Source organism: Ambystoma mexicanum, chromosome 6p, assembly GCF_040938575.1.
Source record: "Ambystoma mexicanum isolate Mex_15411 chromosome 6p, UKY_AmexF1_1, whole genome shotgun sequence".
Classification (NCBI taxonomy): Eukaryota; Metazoa; Chordata; class Amphibia; order Caudata; family Ambystomatidae; genus Ambystoma; species Ambystoma mexicanum.
In genome coordinates this window covers 376465276-376488614 of record NC_090935.1, presented here as the reverse complement: position 1 = coordinate 376488614, position 23339 = coordinate 376465276, and positions in this window count along the sequence as shown.

Genomic DNA, 23339 nt, shown 5'->3' with positions numbered 1-23339 from the left:
TAAGACCAGGGATCAAAGCTGAAGACTCCTGCATTGTGTGTGTGTGTGGAAGGTAACCGGGGCTCTCCCACGTCGATAGCCAAGGTGGGGAGAAGTGGTTGCCGCCGTGGTACTGTCCTTGACTCCTACAACAAAGAAAAAACAGTCAAGGCAGCACAGCCAGTGAGTTGGGGAGACTGATACCAACCCGGATTATCTGGAACACATGGTTGCAAATGGCAACATTGTATGAAGATATTTGAAGAGGACAGTGTATGAGGCGTATGTGACAAGTGATACGAACATAATTAAAGCACTAAATGAGTGACTGAACTTTTGAAGCAATGATAGATACCATGAACATAGTAGTATTGGCCCTTTTATTTTGACAACAGACCACTAGGACTGCGTTATTATTATTTGATGGTTGTAACTTGCTCCCATCTGTACATTTAGGATTAGATAGGAGTTTATCATACCATTGTTAAAATTCAATAAACACCCATGAACTGTGGTCACTTGTGTCTGCCTTTCTGTTGATACCATGCCTTCCTTACATGTGGTGTCAAGGGTGGGATGTGACTCAATTAAAACAAATTGGGGAACCCTAACATTTCAGAAGCTTAGCAATAGTGCCTCAAGACTTGTCTGTGGCCACAAAAGAATTAATAGCTTTTGATATTTGTAGCAGCAGAGAAGCTACTATCCTTCCAGGGATAACAGGGATGATCCCCACAGACAGAATTGCACAGGGAATTCTTGAAACATCTCTATTTCCTCGTTTTAAAGAGAGTGAACTGAAAGATACGGAGAGAGGTACCTTAGTTTTTGGGGAAGGTGATGAAGCTTATTTGTATTTGTATTTGTATTTTATTGATTTATAAAGCGCCTTACGCCAAAGCGCTGATACAAATTAAGAAAAAAAGGAAGAAGAGTTTACTATTTTTCCCGACCTAGCCTTCGCTCAGCGAAATGATCCAGCTCTTGCTGAGGCTTTCTTGCAAGCAATTCCTGAAGGGGAGGAGATAGAAAAGGGAAGGTTTTTTTTCTTCCTAAAACAAGGATTACTGTATAGAAAGTAAAATTCCACAGAAGGCCTAAGCAAAACTCAGTTAGTAATCCCCAAAACCCACCGAATGATCGTACTAGAGATTGCCCATTCTCATCTGACATGGGGACACTTAGGGCAATCCAAACCCCAGGCACATAGCAGTGGGAGGTTTTTCTGGCCAGGTATCCATGCTGATACAAAAAAAACTTTATTCAGACATGTGAGCTATGTCACCAAACCATTACTGACATTCCCTTGCCGTCCCCTCTGAATCCTTTACCAATAATAGAAATCCCTTTCTCTAGGATTGGGATGGATATCATTGAACCTTTGGAAACCTCTAGACTGGGTCACAAATATGTACTCGTGATTGTCGATTATGCAACCATATACCTCCAGGCATTTCCTATGCGGAATAACACCACCCAGCAGATTTTCAAACACCTATTACCATACTTCTCTAGGGACTGTTTTAGTTCAAAGTCCTCCCTTTTGGCTTACACGGGGCCCCAGCAAATTTCCAACAACTCATGGATAAAATATGACAGCCCTGCCCTGAATTCTGTGGAGCTTATATTGACGATATAGTAATTTATAGTAAAACCTGGCAGGACCACCTTTTCCATCTTTTTACTATTATGAGAGCCCTCGGGAAAGCCGGCCTAGCTGCCAATCCATCCAAATTCAGGCTGGCCCAATCAGATGTGAAATACCTCAGCTTCTTTGTAGGGAATGGTAGTGTCCAACCTCAGCCTTCCTTACATGTGGTGTCAAGGGTGGGATGTGACTCAATTAAAACAAATTGGGGAACCCTAACATTTCAGAAGCTTAGCAATAGTGCCTCAAGACTTGTCTGTGGCCACAAAAGAATTAATAGCTTTTGATATTTGTAGCAGCAGAGAAGCTACTATCCTTCCAGGGATAACAGGGATGATCCCCACAGACAGAATTGCACAGGGAATTCTTGAAACATCTCTATTTCCTCGTTTTAAAGAGAGTGAACTGAAAGATACGGAGAGAGGTACCTTAGTCTTTGGGGAAGGTGATGAAGCTTATTTGTATTTGTATTTGTATTTTATTGATTTATAAAGCGCCTTACGCCAAAGCGCTGATACAAATTAAGAAAAAAAGGAAGAAGAGTTTACTATTTTTCCCGACCTAGCCTTCGCTCAGCGAAATGATCCAGCCCTTGCTGAGGCTTTCTTGCAAGCAATTCCTGAAGGGGAGGAGATAGAAAAGGGAAGGTTTTTTTTCTTCCTAAAACAAGGATTACTGTATAGAAAGTAAATTTCCACAGAAGGCCTAAGCAAAACTCAGTTAGTAATCCCCAAAACCCACCGAATGATCGTACTAGAGATTGCCCATTCTCATCTGACATGGGGACACTTAGGGCAATCCAAACCCCAGGCACATAGCAGTGGGAGGTTTTTCTGGCCAGGTATCCATGCTGATACAAAAAAAACTTTATTCAGACATGTGAGCTATGTCACCAAACCATTACTGACATTCCCTTGCCGTCCCCTCTGAATCCTTTACCAATAATAGAAATCCCTTTCTCTAGGATTGGGATGGATATCATTGAACCTTTGGAAACCTCTAGACTGGGTCACAAATATGTACTCGTGATTGTCGATTATGCAACCATATACCTCCAGGCATTTCCTATGCGGAATAACACCACCCAGCAGATTTTCAAACACCTATTACCATACTTCTCTAGGGACTGTTTTAGTTCAAAGTCCTCCCTTTTGGCTTACACGGGGCCCCAGCAAATTTCCAACAACTCATGGATAAAATATGACAGCCCTGCCCTGAGTTCTGTGGAGCTTATATTGACGATATAGTAATTTATAGTAAAACCTGGCAGGACCACCTTTTCCATCTTTTTACTATTATGAGAGCCCTCGGGAAAGCCGGCCTAGCTGCCAATCCATCCAAATTCAGGCTGGCCCAATCAGATGTGAAATACCTCAGCTTCTTTGTAGGGAATGGTAGTGTCCAACCTCAACGCAAGAAAGTAAAGGCTGTTCTAGATACCCCTATGCGTAAAACTAAGAGAGACCTTAGAGCATTCTTAGGGCTAATTGGTTATTACCGAAGGTTTATCCCTAATTTCTCGCACAGAACAGCTAAAATGACCGACAAATTAAAGAATGCCAAATCCCAGAAAATTCATTTGACTGACGAGGACGATGTGTGTTACACAATCTAAAACAAACCCTGTGCCAGAATCCGATCCTAAAGGTAGTAGATTTCTCAAAAAAGTTTGTATTACAAACAGATGCCTCCCTTAAAGGGCTCGGAGCAGTCTCGTCACAAATGTGTCATGGATTGGAACACCCCATCTTATTTACTAGTCGCAAACTCTTCCCATATGAAATAGATTACTCTGTGTTAGAATTAGAGGCCCTTGCCATCAAGTGGGCCATTACCCATCTTAGATATTATCTCCTAGGAAGAAAGTTCACACTCGTCACGGATCATTCCCCCTTACTTTGGATTAGCCAACGGAAAAATTCTAACCCTCGAGTCATACGATGGTTCTTAGACCTGCAACCCTACTGTTTCACTGTGGAGCACTGAAAAGTCAAAGATCAAGGGAACGTAGATCTCCTTTCTCAGTTCCCTTGTAAATCACCTAAAGTGAATATTTGTGGAAATCCCAAGTGGAAAATAACTTCATTTTTGTTTGGTTGCATCAGGTCCTCTGAATGAAGAGACTTTGAGGAGTAAAGAGACTTACATACAGAAGGTGCCGATGTTATTATTGAACTGTATCCTCATGCTAAAGAAGCCAGACACTGTGCTATGCTTGCGTGAACCACCCTGTGCAGTGCTAAAAACGTAGGGCCATATCATTTTGAACGCTTTCTTTCTTTTTTCTAATATTGGTAATAGGTTTTTTTAGTATAGGCCCTTTTATTTTGACAAGACACAACTAGGACTGAATTATTATTATTATTTGAAGGTCGTAGCTTGTTCGCATCTGTAGATTTAGGATTAGATAGGCGTTTATCATACCCTTGTTGAAGTTCAATAAACACCATTGAACTGTGGTCACTTGTGTCTGTCTTACTGTTGATACCATGCCTTCCTTACATGATGCCCCCAAGAATCTGGCCACTGGCCATACTATGTGTATAGTAATTGCAGGTAATGCAGGGGGAGTATACAGTATTTGCAATATGGTGGAGTGATATAATTGAAGTGGATAGTGCTCCTTGATGTCTTGCCACCTTTCACACAGTGAACCATTGTACCCTTATTAAATGGTTACATGATACCTTTAGCATCATGGACCGGAAACTGGACTGGCTGATCTGTTTTCCTCACTAACCGCCATTCCCAGCTGCAACTGGGCTGTTTGTACTCCACCACCTCACTGTGTACGTGAAGATTACCCCAGGGCTTTATCCTATCATTGTGGCAATAACATATGTATTTCCTCCCTCTGGCTCACCTGATGTTTTTCTTCTTTTCTCATTTACAGTGTTTGTTAATGACATACAGCTTTTCTTTAACTTCCCTGAACTAATTTGTTCTCCTCATTTTTTATCCCTGATTGTCTGACCGCCATTGAGGCATTGAGTGTGGCTAACAATATAAGTCTGAATGCCGGTAAGTCGGAGATCATTCTTATTATGACATATGTACCCTGTTTTTCTCCTACCCTGTGGCTGCTGTCTTTGGGCTGTCTACTCTTACCATTCGGTGCAGCAAATAATGTTGGGGTAATTTTTTAATCTATTCTCTCTTTACTCCTTACACTTTGGAGCTTGAAAAGAAAGTCTGTGGTTTCAGCGTGACCTCCTTACAGGCATTGTACACTTCCTTACTTTCCCCGAAAGGTCATATTCTGTAGAGCTCTGGTACTGTGTAGGCTAGACTACTGCAACAGCCTCTTCCTTAACTTCCCCATTTGTTGTCTATACCCCTTTCGGCTAATGAAGAATAGGGCTGCAAGACTTATCCTTGGCCTGAACCTATGGGGTGGTATCGCTGCAGACCAAAAAAGTATAAGTTGGGTCCTGCTAATTGTAAGGACTATAATATGTCCAACTTTGTTTCCCTAAGTACTGCATTGCTACAGCACTTCGCTGCTACACCGCCAATACTCTGCTTTTGAAATGCTTTTTGAAACAGTGAGCGTGAGGCATGTCTCTGTCTTCGGCTATTGCCTCTATTTGGAAAAGCCTTCCCGCTCCTTTTATACTTGAGCTGGAATTTCTTAAGTTCCGAAAACATCTCAAAACTGTGCTTTTGTGTTCCTGTTTTACTTAATCCCTTCCTTGCTAACTCATACCACTGCCGCTGACACTAGTGGCTTGGTCCCTCATAACCCTCCCAGGTTCCAGGCCCTATATCTAGCCGACACCAATACACCCCTCCACCCTTCAGCACTGCCTTTGCGGGTGTACCGCAGGCCGGCTGTGTAACTTTGCCCCAGCAGGTAGTTAATGGCCTCCCACTTTGGTATGTCTTGGTACTTTCCTTCTGGGCTTCTATGAGCACTTGGTAATCCCTACTTCTCATTCCATTCATGTACTTCTTTTACTGCACAATGTATATGTGCATTTATAGCAGCAGTGTGTACCATTTTCTTTGAATCAGCAAGGTTAAATGCCTATGGAAAAGATGTGTACAACATTTATTTTTAAGTGGTAGTTGGTGTATGGAAGTTTAATATGCTGATAGGGTTATCTGCAGAACTTTTCTAACTCATTTCAGGATATATGTGTGACTGTGTCAAAGCTGGCAATGAGGGAATGGTACAAATATAACCGTAAAAAGATTAGAGGGGCTGTCTTGTGAGATGGTGGGCACCTTGAATCTGTTTTTTTTTTTAATAAAGTGGCCTACAGAGGGTACTGCAGAAACCGCAGATAGTCATAAAGACCATGCATTATGGTCCTTATTGCATGCTAGAGAAAAGTATTTAGGACAGAAAATTGTTTCTGTGTTTTGTTCTTTTTCTCTAGTATACTGTTGTCCATTATTTCCATTAGCATAGTAGAAAATGCTAATGGGAATGTTGGAGAATCTTATTGAGTCTAACTACTTTACTGAAAAATGTAAAGTAGATGGAGTCTATAAGCTTATATTTTTTTACTTCTATTTTTTTACTGTGAAAGGTGTTTTTATAATCTCATCTTTGATGTTCTGGGTGTTAGCAGTGCACGGTGGCGCCGCGAGTTATGGTTGCTTAGCTTACCATTACTGGTGATTTTCTGGGATTTTTCGGTTTTACTTGTAACCTTAATGTCCCTTTAACAACGATTTTTTTACTGAATTTCATAGGTTTTTATTAGTGCAACTTAATCATAGCGTCGCTTTAACAAAGTTTTTTCACTCAATACATATATATGCACATAAGTGGATATATAAACATACATTAATCATTCATGTTCACTACTCACCTTACTCAGTGTGTGTTGAAAAAATGTTGGAACTGCGATGCAAAGTAAATTGCGAAGGAGTCTGGGTAGAACTTTGATGGTTTGTACATATCTTCTGAGAAGTGCATGCTGCAGATGAGGAATCAATTGCCCCTCATGTCCTCCGAGGCATCCTTGGCTCTGCTGTCAATCTCAGATACTGGAAATCCACAATTGACCAACCATGTTCATATCGACAACCTATCCTTCAGGAAAATGTGCATAACTGACCCAGAGTTTTATCATGGCTGATATTAGGGCACCCAAAGACAATCCCAGGCGGTAACCATGGCATTATTTGCGCCATGGTTGCCTCCAAAACCTTACCGATTCCGGCATGATGAATGGAGCAATTACTGCCCCATTCCAAGGTTGCCCCCATAGAGCTCAATGGGAATGGGGAGGGCGCTAATAATGGTACCGCTAATTGCGGTACCGTTATTAGCTCTTAAGTCCCTTTGCGGGTCCTGTCCTTAACACCTGGTAAAACCAGGCATTAAGGGAGGACCCGGAAAGGGACCTCGAAATAGGGCGGTAAGGGATTACCAGCACCAGTGCCCTTACCGGTACCGGTATTCCCTTACCGCCCGGGTCGTAATGAGGCCCAATACATGAAGGCATTATTTTATGTGCCTGAAGATCTAGCAAAAACATTAAAAATATATTGAAATAATTAGAACATGTCAGTGAATAATTCACCAATAAAAATCTTGCAAAGACTGCGCTTTAGAGTTTGTTAACTGCTCTGTAAGTTAGTCTGACCAGCCATACTAACCAACAACTTTTATGTCAATGGTCTGCCACATAAAGATATGTATTACTGGTACATTGATCATCCATTGTGAAACTGAAAAAAACAGGGATGAAAAAACAATAGATATAAAAAAGAAAACCCTATAATGTGAGGTAGTAATTCAAGATATAATATTAAATAGAAAGAGTGATAATGTTGAAGTAATTGAGATATATGAAAATAAAATTCAGATGGAAATTGAGTAATTGAGTAAAAAAACACTATAAAAGTACTGAGGTGAAAACCAGAAGACTGTAATACCTAAGTGTTGAATTTCCTGTAATAGGAAAAATCGAGGAGGAAATTCAACAATGAAGATAACAAGTGGTGCGATGATGATATCCGTAGTAGACTGCAGCAATGTTTTAGGATTTGAAAAGTATGTGTGTATGTGAATTTGTCATGTGGAGGGGCTTACCCTAACTTTTGTTGATCATTTTATAATAGGGGCGTGTTGTAGTATCATTCCATATTTGGGTATGTGTAAAGATTGATGGATGTGCAGGAAGGATGATGTCAAATTTCAAAGAAGAGAATGGGCATCTTCAAACAACTATTATGAGTACATGCTCTGAAGTGAGAACTGTCTTTGATGAGGGCGGGTGTGTTTAAGGATGAAGTGAGTGGAAGAGCCATGGCCATCGCCAATATTCACATACATTTCTTGAGTGCAGTGATGGGGTCTTTAAAGGAGAGTATGAAGGCACTGGGTCTGGGGTGGCCATGTAGCCAATGGTCCCCATGAGAAATACCCCTTTGAGTTGTACATGGTATTCCCAATAGGTCCGGCACCTTGTCAAAGGACCCAGATTGTTTTTTATTGCAGGAACAGGATCTTCAAAAGGGAGTACGTAGACACCAGGTCTGGGGTGGCCATGTGGCCAATGGTCCCTTTGGTATTCAGCAACTTGTGCATTTCCATACACATACCCCCATGGAGTGCGCATGGTCCCAAGTGAGAACTGCCATTGGTACAGGAGGGGGGTGGATGTGGATAAACGTAGCGCAATAGGCCTGGCAGCTTGTCAAAGAACACATAGATATGTTGATTGCAGGGACAGGGTCTTCAAAGGGTAGTATGGAGATACCGGGTCCCCCGGAGAAAGACCACTTTGAGTTCAACATGGTATTCGGCACCTTCTGCATTCCCCATCCACCCACCCTCATTGCATGCGCAGGGTTGCAAGTGCGAACTTCCATTGATGCGAGAGGAGGATGGATGTGGATGAAACTAGACCAAAAGGCCCATTACCTTATCAAAGGACACAGCAATTTGTTGATTGCAGGGACGGGGTCTTCAAAGGGGAGTATGGAGACACCTTGTTTGGGGTGGCCATGTGGCAAATGGTCCCCATGAGAAAGACCCCTTTCAGTTGCTCATGGTATTCAGCACCTTGTGCCTTCCCATCCACCCACCCCCTTTGCATGTGCATGATCCGAAGTGAGAACTGCCATTAATACAGGAGAGGGATGGATTTGGGTGAAACTAGTGCAATAGGCCCGGCACCGTTGCAAAGGAAACAGAGATATGTTGATTGCAGGGATAGGGTCTTCAGAGGGGAGTAGGGAGACACCAGGTCTGGGATGGCCATGTGGCCAGTGGTCTTTAGTGGCCAGACCCTTTTGCATTTCTATATGGTATTTGGCACCTTCTGCTGTCCCATCCACCCAACCCCATTGTGAATGTATGACCCAAGTGAGAACCTCCATGGATAAAGGGATGGGGATGGATGTGGACGTGGAGAGCGCAATAGGCCCAGAAGCTTTTCAAAGAGACAGAGATATGTTGATTACAGGGACAGGGTCTTCAAAGGGGAATATGTAGAGACCAGGTCATAGGTGGACAATTGTCAATAGACGCTAGAACATGTGCAGTTGTACATTCATTTAAACTGTGGTGAACCTGCTGGGCCAAAACAAAAAACAAATGAAAAGGCATTGAAGAAATGATTAACAGTGTCTTTGGATAGATTATGATCAGGTGAGAGTGATATTTAAAAAGTATTGATGCCAGTAACAATCATCTTTGTTGATCCTGATGGTATAGCATACTATTTTGAATAGCATACTTGGTGGTGTTGTTGACTTGGACAATCACATTCATTCACTTACCATATTACCTCATTGTTTTTATTTACTATGACTGTAAAAGTGTGACACTTGTTAACAGTTATTGAAAGAGTTTATTCCTAAATAAAATGGAATTAAATCTAGAATACCTGAAGAAAAAAAGTGACATATGAAAAAATTATAAGAATATGATTTGCAATCACCCTTATAATGCAGGTCCAGATCATTTTGTATTTTTAGTTTAGGGATTGTGGAAAGGTGTATGTTTTTAGAAACTGGACAATTTAAAGAAAATCTAAAAACGGGAAATGAAACAACGCATTTAAATATTTAGAAAATATACTATGCAAAATGATCAAATAAATATATTATTTTTGAAAGTAAAATATTGTAATCCAATTTTTTATTTTTTATTAAAGGTTGATGTAATATGCAAAATACAAATTATATTTGTCAGGTAGTAGTACTGTCTGTAAACATCCCTTCTGTTGTTTAACAGCACTAGGGAATTGATCACAAATGGCTCGAAAGACACAGGCAAGTATCACACGTGGAACGCGGCATCCGAGTCTTCCACTTCCATGAATCCACCATGTAAACGCTTGATAGGCCACAAGCCTGTACCATCTCTGTAAAAGATAGAGAAATATTTTGGGAGAATGAATCAAATAATTGCATTTATCTTGTTTGGCCTATCTTCTAAAAATGAATTCCAGAACATTCTTTGTGATTAAAGTAGACACACTCCAAAAACTTTTAAAGAACGGGTTATATAAAAAATGTATAGGCCCTTTCAGAAAATAAAACATAGGAAGATTATTTTTTAATAGCTTGAAAGTAAATTAAATTATGTTGTATAGTCGCAACATGAAAGATGGAATTGTTTGGCCTGAACAAAGTACTATACATTTTCAAATATATCAAAATATATATCGTCAGTCCAGCCATGACATCACAATATACTAGGAGAACAACCTAAATGGCTACAGTTCAAGATTGCCAAAAATAAAACATACAAACACAGCACTTACTCATTTCTCACAGAATGAGGGTGAACAGTTGCTTTAAGTTTCTGCATCAGCACCATCATTCACAAAACTGATCTTGTAAGACAGGCTGCCCGGAAGTCATGCAGCTGAGTAATACATGGTGGTGGAAGCTCTTCTTCGGCTGTATAGGCCAAGTAGCCAGAGTTTTCTCTGCAACAACAGTTCTCCACCAAAGTTGGCATTACCTCACATTGATAGCAGGTACACCAAGAGGAAACATCTTCCATGCGACTAGGATGGGGTCCTAGGATTGATTGTCGTGACTTTCACTAGATTCACCATCTTTTCGGCTACTTTCTCTCTCAACAATTTCCTCTTCGGTATACTCTGGAGCGTACTGGAAGGGCTGAATAGATGCCATAATTCTTGAGGATAGAAGAAGTGGAAAATTCACTGTGTCAGAAAAATAAACAATTATTCATTTGGATAAAGTAATAAATTGAGGTTTCATTTTAAAATGCCACGTAAAAGAAAATTAGAAGAAAGAGACACGTTTTTTAAACCCATAGCGTGAAGCCAACAGGAATAGGACCAAAGATGGAAAGTTATCATTGGCACATAGAAAAAAGAACTGATGTTAATATACCATTTAGATATGATTGTGTAAAAACATTTGTCAATTATGTTATAATTATTGAAATGGAAAGCACTTACAGAGTTACTTCGTTGGAGCTAGTGTGTCTTTTTCAGTGTAATTCGTTGAAGTTGTTACGTAGCTGAGCAGAGCAAAAAGAATTTGTCTATGCTCAAAATGAAACAAACAGACACTAAGGCAGCAGAAACTCCAATGTTGTCTGATCAGAAGGGGTTTGTTTACACTTATCGAGGAAAGAGGTGTCTTGAAAAAGTACGTTGAAAGGAGATGTGCACTGGCATTGTGACAAGGGGCGTAAACGTCTAGTGATGTCAGCTAGAGGGTGATCTGATTTACTGCAGCAAGGGCACTTCAGCAAGGGCACTTGAATTTAGGGCGATGGATCAACAAATAAGATTATTTATCAATATGATGGTTTCTGACCGTGAGTTTTGCGTGTGTATAAATGTGGGAAAATCAAAGGTAAGATGCAATGGAAAAAAATATTGGATCGATTGATATACGCTAAAAAATACATGCCCTATCCTTTGGCCCAATAACATTCATGAGAGAACTTCCCCTTTAATTGCACAGAAGGCCTCAATCACTCACAAATTATAAACATGCTTAAACTGCCTCCATGAAACCTCTCATGGGTTCCAACACTTCTTAGCCACATAAACATTTAGAACTAGCAACTGACATAACCAAAAACACCACTCTGCAACCATTCACATTTCTTTATGCGTACCTCGGTTAAGGGGTAGACCTCAATACCACAGCTATTTTGAGCAATTGATAATGACATGCCGCTTTAACTAGTGCATGTAATTGATGAATTGCCTATGTACTTATTATGCAATACCACAAAATGAGGGAAATAATTCTGTGCCCATGAATTAAGAGCCCGCATTTGCATTCATTTGGACAAGGACTCCTCCTACCCTTGGTTTACAACTCACGTCCGCATTTTAAATGCAACACTGAGAAGCCTCCAAGTAGGTTACGAAATTAATTTGTCAGCACACATATCTAGAGTTATCAGCTGACTAGGCAACCTCACCCCACCCTGCAACGATGCACATTAGAAACGGCATTATTACTGTGCTGGCAAAACCTTGTTAAAGAATACATGTGAATCCCACTGCTATTTTATACCATTGAACATTCAAAGTCTTATTGATGCCCGTGTAATCCAAGAATGCTGTTGTTACGGTGCACATCATTCACCAATGCATGAATGAATGAAATGCCATTTCTTTTGTAATGTCCGATCTCTGGCACTTGAAAACCCAGGTCAAGGCAACACAATATTCCAACAAAATCCCTCATGGCTGAGGCATAGTTCCAATGCCAGATAAGAGCTTTACTGTAATGTGGGACAGCAATATGGGCGTTCATGGTAACTCAGGTAGAACCACGTCAATGATGGGTCTTGGGATCCAATTGGAATTATGATAATATAGAGTCTGAGGTTGGCCATGCAAAATGCAGTCAAAGATGTGGGAGAAAGGCCAGGGAGGCTGTGCATATACCATTGGGGAAGATGTTGGTGACTGTCACCCATGGAATGTATACGGTTGCTACGGTAAATAAGATGACTTTATAAAGGCAACTTTCGAAAATGCATGATTGACGTCATGGAGGGATATTCACGCCTGTGTCTGCTATGTCTGCTAGGCTCTCCGTAAATGAAGCCATCCGGCAGCAGCCTCCATGGTCTGTTCAAGACGCCTTCGTATGTCAAGGACGATCCCTTGTGAGTTTGGACACAGCTTTGCTTCTGCATAGCGTGCAAGGTGGCATGACATTGATGCTATGATGTTTGAGTATGGTGCTGTGGCTAATACCACTATCCACTGCAAGTTAACCCCACTCCCCTCCCTTGTAGGTCGCATAGGTCCATCAGCTACTGGTTTTAGTGAATGGTGAGTCCCATGAACATGGACTCCCATGCGTGTCATAGGGCTTTCTTCAAACACACTAATTTAGGACAGATATGGTATTTAAGCAACATTGTTGATTTGCATATTGTCAGGTTCTTGTGTCTTATGTCGTACAGTCTATCACGAGGCACATGACTTGACGTCCAGTGTGCGCCCATGTCATGATTCCTGACCATTTGCAATATTGCCCACCAACAGTCCGTTTCGCGTGCAAGCAGATGTTCCAGTTGTTCTGTAATAACCTTGTCACATCTCTGATATCCTTGGAAACGCGATCATTCATTTCCCCATCAGTCATGATGTGCCCAATGGTTTCGATTCTGTGAGGTCGCCAGAGGTTTGCGGTAGCTTATGCCGGTTACACTTCTTTGAACATTTTGCATAAGAACTAGACTAGCATAGTTAGGCGCATCCAATGGTATTTAATTTTCAATTGTGTGACATCGCTGATGTGGTGTAACTGGGCGCAAACATTTTGACACATGAACGTCGACATTTCATTTTCTGTGCTTTAGAGTCTTGTAGTTGCCACTGAGGTAGATGAGCTTCACAAGAATGACTGCAACAGTCATTTCTTGGCCCCCTGCAGGGCTCCTGCATTGCCCCCGGGACGTCACTTTAGGATGCTCGGGCTTGCTCACAGGATGAATACGCTGCAGGGTATTTTAGCTCACTTCCTGCTCTACTTAGTGCATCCTGTGGTATGTTACCATGTTTCGGTGTTCTCTTGGTTGTCTCCTTTGGTCACTTCTCATGTTATCAGTAAGCTTGCTAGGTTGTGTGAGGACCAGGCTGCAGTGGTGTGTCCAGACTCTTTTGACTCGGGTGGCCCAAGTGGGGCACTGATTTATGCAGAGGTGGCATGATTTATGAGTGCACACACACACATAATGATCATAGTTAGGATAATGGGGTGGCACCTGGGGTGGCCAATCAGATTCCAGGGGTAGCACATGCCACCCCGGCCACTCCCTGTACACGCCTAGGCCAGGCTGGTGTATACTTCCTCCTGCCATTACATGTGCCATACAAGATGCTGCAAGACGTTTGGAAATGCTGTCCTCCTCTATCCAATCCCGTGTTAGGAAAGACATGTGCACACCCTTGTCCCATACAAGATATTTGGTTTTCCTGACACTGCCAGGTGTGGCCAGTCTCAGGGTCGTGCACCGATGTAGATGAGGTAATACCACGCCTCACAGGCCCCTTGTTAAAGGGGTGCAGTGTTAATGATGGTATCCCAGTACTGTGCTTAGGGGGAGTGGTAGTTAAGAGTAGGCTATAGGTTAAGATGCTGCTATGCACTGTGGCAGAGCATCTCATTGTGTCAGTGGTGGCTTTGCTTATCCAATTGATTCTGTCAGCGTGTTCCAAAGGTGAGAAGTGTGCGTTGTTGGGGCACCATGGTTGCAGACACTGACGCAAGCCTGCAGGAATGGCTATCCCCTTGCATGATGTGTGATGTACTAGAAGACTCCTAATGCCAGGGCTGGGGCATTTATTGATGAGCATGCCTGTGCCCGTGCCCTGGCTGGATACTTACTACTCAATGCGCCTCATTACAACTCTGGCGGTAGCCGTGCCCTTGTTAAGGGCACGGCTGCCGCCAGAGTTGCATTTTTTCCGGCACCCGCGAATGGGCAAGAACCGGGTCATGCTGAGCTTGGCGGACCAGGTGTTTGTCCAATTCCGGGTGCCGGTATCAAGGGCGTCCCAATCCCCATTCTGCCCCATAGGGCTGAATGGGGATGGGGACGTCGGATGCACCGACACATTCAGAGTTGTGCCGGTGCATCCGGCATGCTCTGCTCGCGGGTACCGTTACACCCAACTGGGAAAACCTGGTGGGTGAAACGGCACCCGCGAGCATGGCACGAATTATGGCGGTCCGGGAACTACAGTACCGGCACGCTTACCGGTACCGTAGTTCCCGGACTGCCATGGTTGTAATGAGGCCCAACGTCTTTAAAGTACAAGCACCTCCATAATAATGGACAATATTGGGACCCCTATGAATTTTCTTTACAGGTGGCTGTGTGTATATTCCGGTGTTGTTCCATCAGGTGGGCTGCTTGGTGAGGCTGATTGTGTGCATGCAAGTTTGCTTGTGTATCAGCCTAAGGTCTTCACACTTATGATTCATGGATTCTTAAGCTGTAGCCAGGACCTTTTGAAGGTTCCTCCTCCCACTCATAATCCTGTTTTTTTTTTTCTGTTGCCCTTATGGCAGGTTGAACTTCCAGGCTCGGCATGGGCCTTCTGCGGTTCCATGCAAAAGATGGGCATTTTCTGCGGAGACATTATTACATGGAACATGCAGGGGACACACCCAAAACCGTCCCTATGTATATGGTCACCTAAATAATGTTGCCACAAACCTTTCCCGGCAACATTATGTACATTATCACCTGACACCCCTTCTGCATGGTTGAAAAACCTGCATCAGCTGAATGATCAGTATAGGGTGATTACACCGGAGGTAGGACACTGCATAACATAAACGCTGGTGTAGTTCCGCTGTTCGACAGACATGTCACTCAGCAAGAATGCCTGTGTGGCTGCGACAGAAGGCAGCATGACCACATGCAAGAATGAGCTGCATCAAATAATAGTAAGGGATGTGAGATATGTCCTGATACACAAAGCATGCATGGAGCCTCTGCCCGGTCTACAGCGGGAAAGGTGATAAGCAACTCCCACCCTGGCACTGGTCAGAGGGAAACTTAAGACCAATCTCTTTGACTATGCCTACTATGTATGCTCTTATGCCGGTGCACCCAGTAGCAATACAGTTTGTTTGTTTGTTTTGTCATCAGCACATTACAAATTGCCCAGTCAAGCAATAGGGCCTCATCATGGCTGACAAGACTGCTAAAGGGCTGCGTACATCGATTACGAACAAAAAGAAAAGATATACATAGCTCGGGATACATTAAGAAAATTCATTATTTAACAATCGCAAGATGGTTCAAACTTAACAGCAAATAATATCCAATGATATACAAGGCGAGGGCCGCAGTGTTCCCTGCCGCATGGTCCCTTCAGCTCTCTCCCACGCTGTTATGGCTTTCACTCTTAAGGCTGCTAGAAGGCTGCATAATGTTTAACCGTCCCATAGGGGTGACTGGCCTGATGTTGAGATTTACCTGGAAAGGACCTATGATCCCTGCTGGGACACGCCAGAGGTGGCAGTTAGCTGACGTGGCCAGTCAGGTAAGTCAGGTGGAATGTCTAAAACGGTGGCTGTGTTTACATGTTATTTCTTACAGTAAAGTAATTTGCTAAACAAACTGTAAAACACACAGTTATTTGTATTATAAAAGCACAGTGCTGTACACTTATAGTTCTGAAGAGAAATGAAAACTATTTTTCCATGAGGTGAGAGGTAGATTCTGGAAGTCTCAGTTCAACATTTTGAGACTTCCAGGCTGGGCTTGGTGACTTGGCCTAGGCATATCACTGGTTTCGAAGACCTGGGGATGGCATCTTCAGGTCCATATGACGATGACCATGAGGTCACTTTGTTGCAGACCCCCGTAGGAGGCTAGGTGATATTGAGGTGATATTAACCGAGGCAGCGGGCCAACCCTGTCGCTAACAGCCTGCCACGAGTTAATGGCCAGAGCAAAGTGTAGTTGCCCTACAGAATTACCAATGATGTTTTAAAAAAAAAAAGGAGGAAACGTACCTTTGTTTTGCAGGTCGGTTGTGGCAGGGCTTTCAGGGAAGTCCATTTTCCATGTTGATGATTGTGACATCATCAACATGTACAACTGACTTCCTGAAGAGCAGCACTGCTGGAGCCAAGGGGCACCACAGCAAGTTACATTTTTCTTTTACTTTTGGAAAAAAGGACAGTACTAGCACCCGGGTACGGAAGCTATACAGGTGCTAAATGGTGAAGGGGGAGCGGGGAAGGGAAGAGCCCGTCACCAATGAGGATGCTCAGAATGCAGGCTTTCCTTAGTGAATACAGCCCGTATTCTGAGCATTCGTATTGGTGGATGGTGCCTCCCAGGGTGCTAATTCAGTTTAATAGTGAATGTGAATTGTGGGCAACGCTAGGGAGGCCCTTGCACAATTGACTGCATTGCAGACCAAGAACGTATGTCATGTTCACACGGATACACGTTATTCGGCACTATTGCTGGCATCCTTAGAAGCCATGAAAGAGATAAATGTCCACCAGTAGTTGGTGTCAGAGTGTCCTTTGTTTTTCCCTTGAGGCTACATACCGGCGACTGAGGGGTGCAGAGCCCCAGCACCTATTCTTCAATGTATAGCCCGTGGGTGGCATGAGGAGGGAGCCTTGTCCCTCCCCACAACATCACAGCCTGGAATCAGGACCAGCACCTGAAGTCTACTATTGTTTCAAGCTCTCTGTATTAGCTTACATGTGCCTGGGGAGAATGGACAGTAATTGGACAAGATCACTAAAGAGAGAACAAAGGCTGGGAGAAAAGGATTTGAAGGATAAGAGGAGAATGCAGGAATAGTTCCGGGATGCTGGCTGAACAGGCAGCAGCTTAAACCAGGAGCCCCTGATTCCCTGATCTCTGATAATCCAAAGATATAAGGAATACCAATATCAAACAAAAGATTCAGACCCTGGAGAACCCTGCTTAAAAAAAAAAGCGGGTACAGAAGAGACTCCCAGAGCACAGGACATTTATTCTCTACTCCTGAAGGTAACTCAACTTGTAGGTGAGATGAAGGACTCAAATGCTGACTTAAATATTAACGTTTCTAACCTGGAGGGAAGAGTTGGACAATTTGAAAAGGATTCTGCAGGCCTATCAACAGAGATTGCTGGGAGTTATAGAGCCTACAATGATTTAAGAAGGGAAATGGAAGACATGAAAATTGAAAATTTCACTCTGGACTTGAAGTCAAGATCACAAAACCTTAGACTCAAGGGCCTACCTGAAAATACAACCAAGGAGGGGCAGTTGGAGGCCACCTTACTTCAAGTATTGTCAGAGATTTATGGGCAAGATGTTTTAAACCCAGGAAATCTGGATTATGCTTTTAGAGTCGGGAAACCTGACAGCACACAAGCAAGACAAATATTAATGGTTTTCACAAATATAAATGAAAAAGAATGCCAAAGGCAGCTCGGGAGAAGGGTCGGTTTTTTTTATAATACGGCACATCTAGCAAAGGAATTAGTGGAAAAAAGAAAATGATTTACAGACGCTAAGGGATTGACAAAGGAAAAAGACCTAAAGGCTGCATTCATTAAACCAACAGTTTTTAAGATATATTTCCCAAATGGTCTGGAAATTACAGAACACTCAGATAGGCTAAAAGATGGATTAATGCCGTGGGATTCCGAATAATAAGTCACAAAGGTTTTAGTTAGGCAACCTGGGATAGAAGAAGGAGTATGACTCTTGGTATGAATGGTTCCCAGTTAATTACAAATAATATAGTTTAGTTTATTTTAGTTATGTATACTTTTGCATTTACTTTCACAGGATATTGAGGGGTTTACAAGACACATAACATGTATTTTTAAAGTATTTGCTATTAAACACATGGGGCCTCATTACGACTTTGGAGGCAGCCATGGCGCTATTAGTGCCATGGCTGCCTCCAAAATCGTGTCCGGGTCCGGGTTCCCTGAATGGGGAATTACCGGGCCATTCCGAGTGTGGAAGGCCTGGTATTTCCTCCTTCAGGAAACCCGGGCCCGGTCCTTCCCCATTCCCATTCGAGCCCCCATAGGGTTCAATGGGAATGGGGAGGGAGCTAACAATGGGCCGTCAATGACGGGCCCGTTGTTAGCTCACTGGTCCCATCGCGGGACCCGCTATGGACGTCTGGAAAAACCAGATGTCCACAGCGGGTCCCGCGAGGGGACCTCGTAATAGTGCGGAGTGGGTTTAACGGCGCCGGCACCATTACTAGCGCCGTTAAACCCATTCCGCACTTCTCATAATGAGGCCCATGGAGTCAAAATGGCGCTGAGCAACTGCCTAGAATCAATCATAGATTTGATTCAGCGTGCTGTATGATCACAATGAAACGTAAATATGTTTTTTTTTTCAGAGAAACATGTGTTAAGGTACGTTTCTCTAGGTCCTTTCCTCCATATAATTTGGCCTCGTAATATCCGGAGGTGCCTGTCAGTTCCGAAGGTGAGAATTCAAACAGATTTATATAATTACATTGGTTAGGCATAACACTTGTGATATAATTGTCACTGCAGTTTAATTCAGATCACCGATGGTCTACACAGAAACGGCCACCCCCCATTAGCTATCCGTGCGCTGCTCTGCCGGCAACTTGCACTTTGGCTTTTTTCTCAGTTCTCCACACTCCTTTTCTGGCCGTGAAACTTTCCATCCGTTTCATCCATGATTTCCTTCTGGGACTCGCCGAAATATTTCATATATTGTCCGGGCTGGGAAAGATGAAAAAGCAAAGAGATTTGCCGTTTACAATCACCAACTTTCATGCTCCTGCCTCCAACTCTTGTTGCCCTCACAGGGTCAGACTCCAATACTATCGTGTGCATGAAGGACCATTTCCCATGTCCAATAATTATCAACCATATAAGTCTTTCGTTTGATACGAGCGACTGCCCACACTGCAAACTTAAACCTCTGGTTTGTGGTGTTTTACTTCTCTCATATACACCAAAGTGAGGCAGCTTCAGGGAAGTCTTGTGCTTTTATTTAAATCCATTTCCAGAACCTGTTGGCAACCCCTGTAATAGCACAGGCCGCATAGTCATCTTGCAGGAGCACTTTGAGCAAATGTGCAATTTGGGATGATGCTATAGGGCCACGCCCTTCCGACCCAGGCTGCACTCCACCTGTGGCCCCCTCTCGTCAATCCGCCAAGCCCATGAGTGTGGCGTTCCCTTACTATCAGCTGCTCCTCGGGTCTGCCGCGCTGCACCTTGTTCATTCTCTCCCCTGCTGCCCTGCTGTTTTGGCTTACTGCACAAAAACCCAGACTCGTTTAAAAGTGGAAAAGGTCGCTTTAATGTGACAGGCCAAAGCTTACAATCATAACGCATAACTGGCTCCATGGCCTAACAAACTAAATGGCTTATTTAAACAATCAATTAAATAACTTCAACATTTCCCATTTTCCCCCAACAATTAAATAATTAAATAACCCATTTCCTCCCTAATGATCCCTTGGATCCTACCGAATCCTTGCCCCTTTTCCAGGCGTCCCGCTTTTTCCCCAGGGGCCATGCCCCTCCAGGCTCAATACCTGATCCACCGGGGTGACCTGCTTGTGCAAGCAGCGCCACCCCCTCCTTTCCCGTGTCATTCCCCCATTCTGCTCCCCCCCCCCACATCAAAAGGGGCCATGCCCCCGGCACCCCGGACACCTTTGACCCCTTGAAACTCCCCTCTACACCAAACTCCTCTTACCTGGGACCTGCAGCCAGCCTGACCTGCCACATCAGCAACAATATTACACATAACTTCCCCGATGCCCTGACCTGTCACACCAAGCTACCAACCCTGCCCTCTTAACCGACCCCAAAACCCAAACCCCCCCCCTCTTCCTCATCATCCACTACCACACGACCCCCCCATATAAATAAATTCCCTAAACAAAATGAAGGGGTGGGAGGGCGGGACAATCGACAAGTCCTAACCGTCGCCTGCCTCCCGAACCTTCCCTGAGCCCTTAAGTACCCCGGGAACAGGCGCTCTACACCCCGCGGCCACTCGCTGGCCGAGTGCAGCGCCAAAATACTCCCCGGGGGGAAACGCTTCGCGTTCCCCCCAGGGCCCCCCTTTTGGCTTACTGCACAAAAACCCAGACTCGTTTAAAAGTGGAAAAGGTCGCTTTAATGTGACAGGCCAAAGCTTACAATCATAACGCATAACTGGCTCCATGGCCTAACAAACTAAATGGCTTATTTAAACAATCAATTAAATAACTTCAACATTTCCCATTTTCCCCCAACAATTAAATAATTAAATAACCCATTTCCTCCCTAATGATCCCTTGGATCCTACCGAATCCTTGCCCCTTTTCCAGGCGTCCCGCTTTTTCCCCAGGGGCCATGCCCCTCCAGGCTCAATACCTGATCCACCGGGGTGACCTGCTTGTGCAAGCAGCGCCACCCCCTCCTTTCCCGTGTCATTCCCCCATTGTGCTTCCCCCCCCCACATCAAAAGGGGCCATGCCCCCGGCACCAGAAAAACCCTCCCCCGAGGAGTTCTTTCTGCCCCAAACCCCCCCCCCTCTTTCTACCTCAAACTTTTCACCCAGTCTCCCTGCCACGAACTCAAATCCGCCAGGTAGTAACTGTTCCCGTATATGGACAAGTGTACCCCACCCCCTCTAAAAACAAGAAACCCCTCGTATGTTATCTCCTTATGGTCCATGACCCTCACTTTCATTGACGCACAAAATTTCTCCATTTCTCTGTTTATCCCCTTCCTAGCCCGCTCTATCGCTCCCTCATTCCTTGCACCCCTCCAAACTCTTCTTGGCAACAACTTAGTCCACACCACCACCGCTTGAGGCCACATATCCCTAACCCAACCTAAGTCCCTCTTCATCTTTCTCAGCAGCGCCACCCCCATATCCCTAACCAGGTCATTCTCCCCAGCATGCAGCATCACCACGTGAGGAACTCCATATCGCTCTCTCATTCCTGCCAATATGGGCAGCAGCTGATCCCATCTCAGGCCCCCCAAACCATGCCACCTCACCACCACTTCTTTATAACTGCACCCCAGCTGTCTACCAAACACCCTTTTCTCCGCCTCTTTGCCAGCCCACTTCACAATTGAATGTCCAACAATCCAAACTTGCGCCAACTCCCCCTTTCTTTGCGCAGCATCTGAAACAAAAATTACACAAATTACTGACAAGTCATCTTATTACCACAAAAAACACCTCGCCCCCCAGTCCTCCACTAACTGTCTTCAGTAATCCCTTTTCCCAAAATCCCTAACGTAACCCTTGTATTTTCCCGATCTCCAACGCCCCAAGCTTTTGACCCGTTCTTCAGAAAAGCCCAGCCTGCTACCCTCAGATGCCGCGCCCATCCTAAAAGAATGAGTCCCAAACTCCTCCCCCTTTTCTCCTACCCTGCACAGCGCCTTACGCAATACTCCCAAAACCTGCGCTGCTGAAACCGGGGATCTATCCGCATGCTGGAAAACCAAACCAGAGTTAAACCCACAGCGCTCCTTCCATACCTTGCCCACCTTAATTGGGCATAGGCCCTCGCTCCCTCGACCCAGCCGGACCCAAGAGCCCTTTCCCTTCTGATCCGTCTTTGACTTTTTAATCTTGATGTCTAGACCTTCCTCTGTAATCTGCACATCATCCCACTGCAGCCCCCCTAGCCCCCCTTTTCCCCCTACCAACTCAGAAACCCTAAAGGCCCCAAAAAATAACCATGTAAAACAAGCTGCAAACAATTCCATCTCCCATGCCGACCAGCAAACTCCCCCCAAAACCCCAATCAAACTCTGCAGTAATTCCGCCGATATCGGCCTCCTCCTATCTTTGTCCCTCTTACTCTCCCTTGCCCATCCTTCCAACATCCTACTTGCCATCTCCCCCCCACTTGGCTGAAAACCCCAAAACCATTTTCCATAAAAGGATATCCCTGCTAGTTTTCCTGTTATCGTTGCCCTTGACCAGCCCCTGTCAATGCACCTCAATATGAAGTTAATCACGTCATCCCTCCTCCGCTCTTCCGCATCCCATCTACCCCTCCAACTACTAGCTCCTCCTTTAATAAACTCCTCCCAGGCCCTCCTGTATGACTTCTTGGATGCCGCGGCCAATGAACCCTCCACCAGTGCCAGCGCTCTCATCCTCCTATCTTCCACAGCTCCTTCGGAATCTGCCGCCCCTCCCGATCTGCCTCTGGAGCCAATCCACGGAATCTCTGCCATTGAAAACGAGATAATGCATCAGCGATGCCATTATCCTTCCCTGGCACATGTGTTGCTTTAAACACCACATTCCATTCCATGCAACGCAGGACAAATTCTCTCATCAACCTTGCCACCCTCTGATCCCTCGCTGACTGCCTGTTCACCACATGGACCACGCACTTGTTGTCTACATTGAAATTCACCTTCTTATTCCGTAGCTCCTTCCCCCACAACTCCAATGCAACTAGTAATGGAAAAAACTCCAAGAACGCTATGCTCCTCCCTTCCTTCAACCATCTCTCCGGCCATTTTTCGGCACACCATTTTCCTCCCCAAAACACTCCAAATCCACCCGCCCCTGCTGCATCCGAGAGAATCTGAACTTCCCAAGTCACTGGATCTCCCTGCAACCACATAGACGTTCCATTGAAACTCTCCAAAAAACGCAACCAAATCCTGCAATCCTCCCGCACTGCCCCCGATATTCTTATCCTGTGATGTGGGCACTTTGCTCCCGCCATGGCCCTTGCCATATTTCTGCAAAACGTCCTCCCCGGGGCCACCACC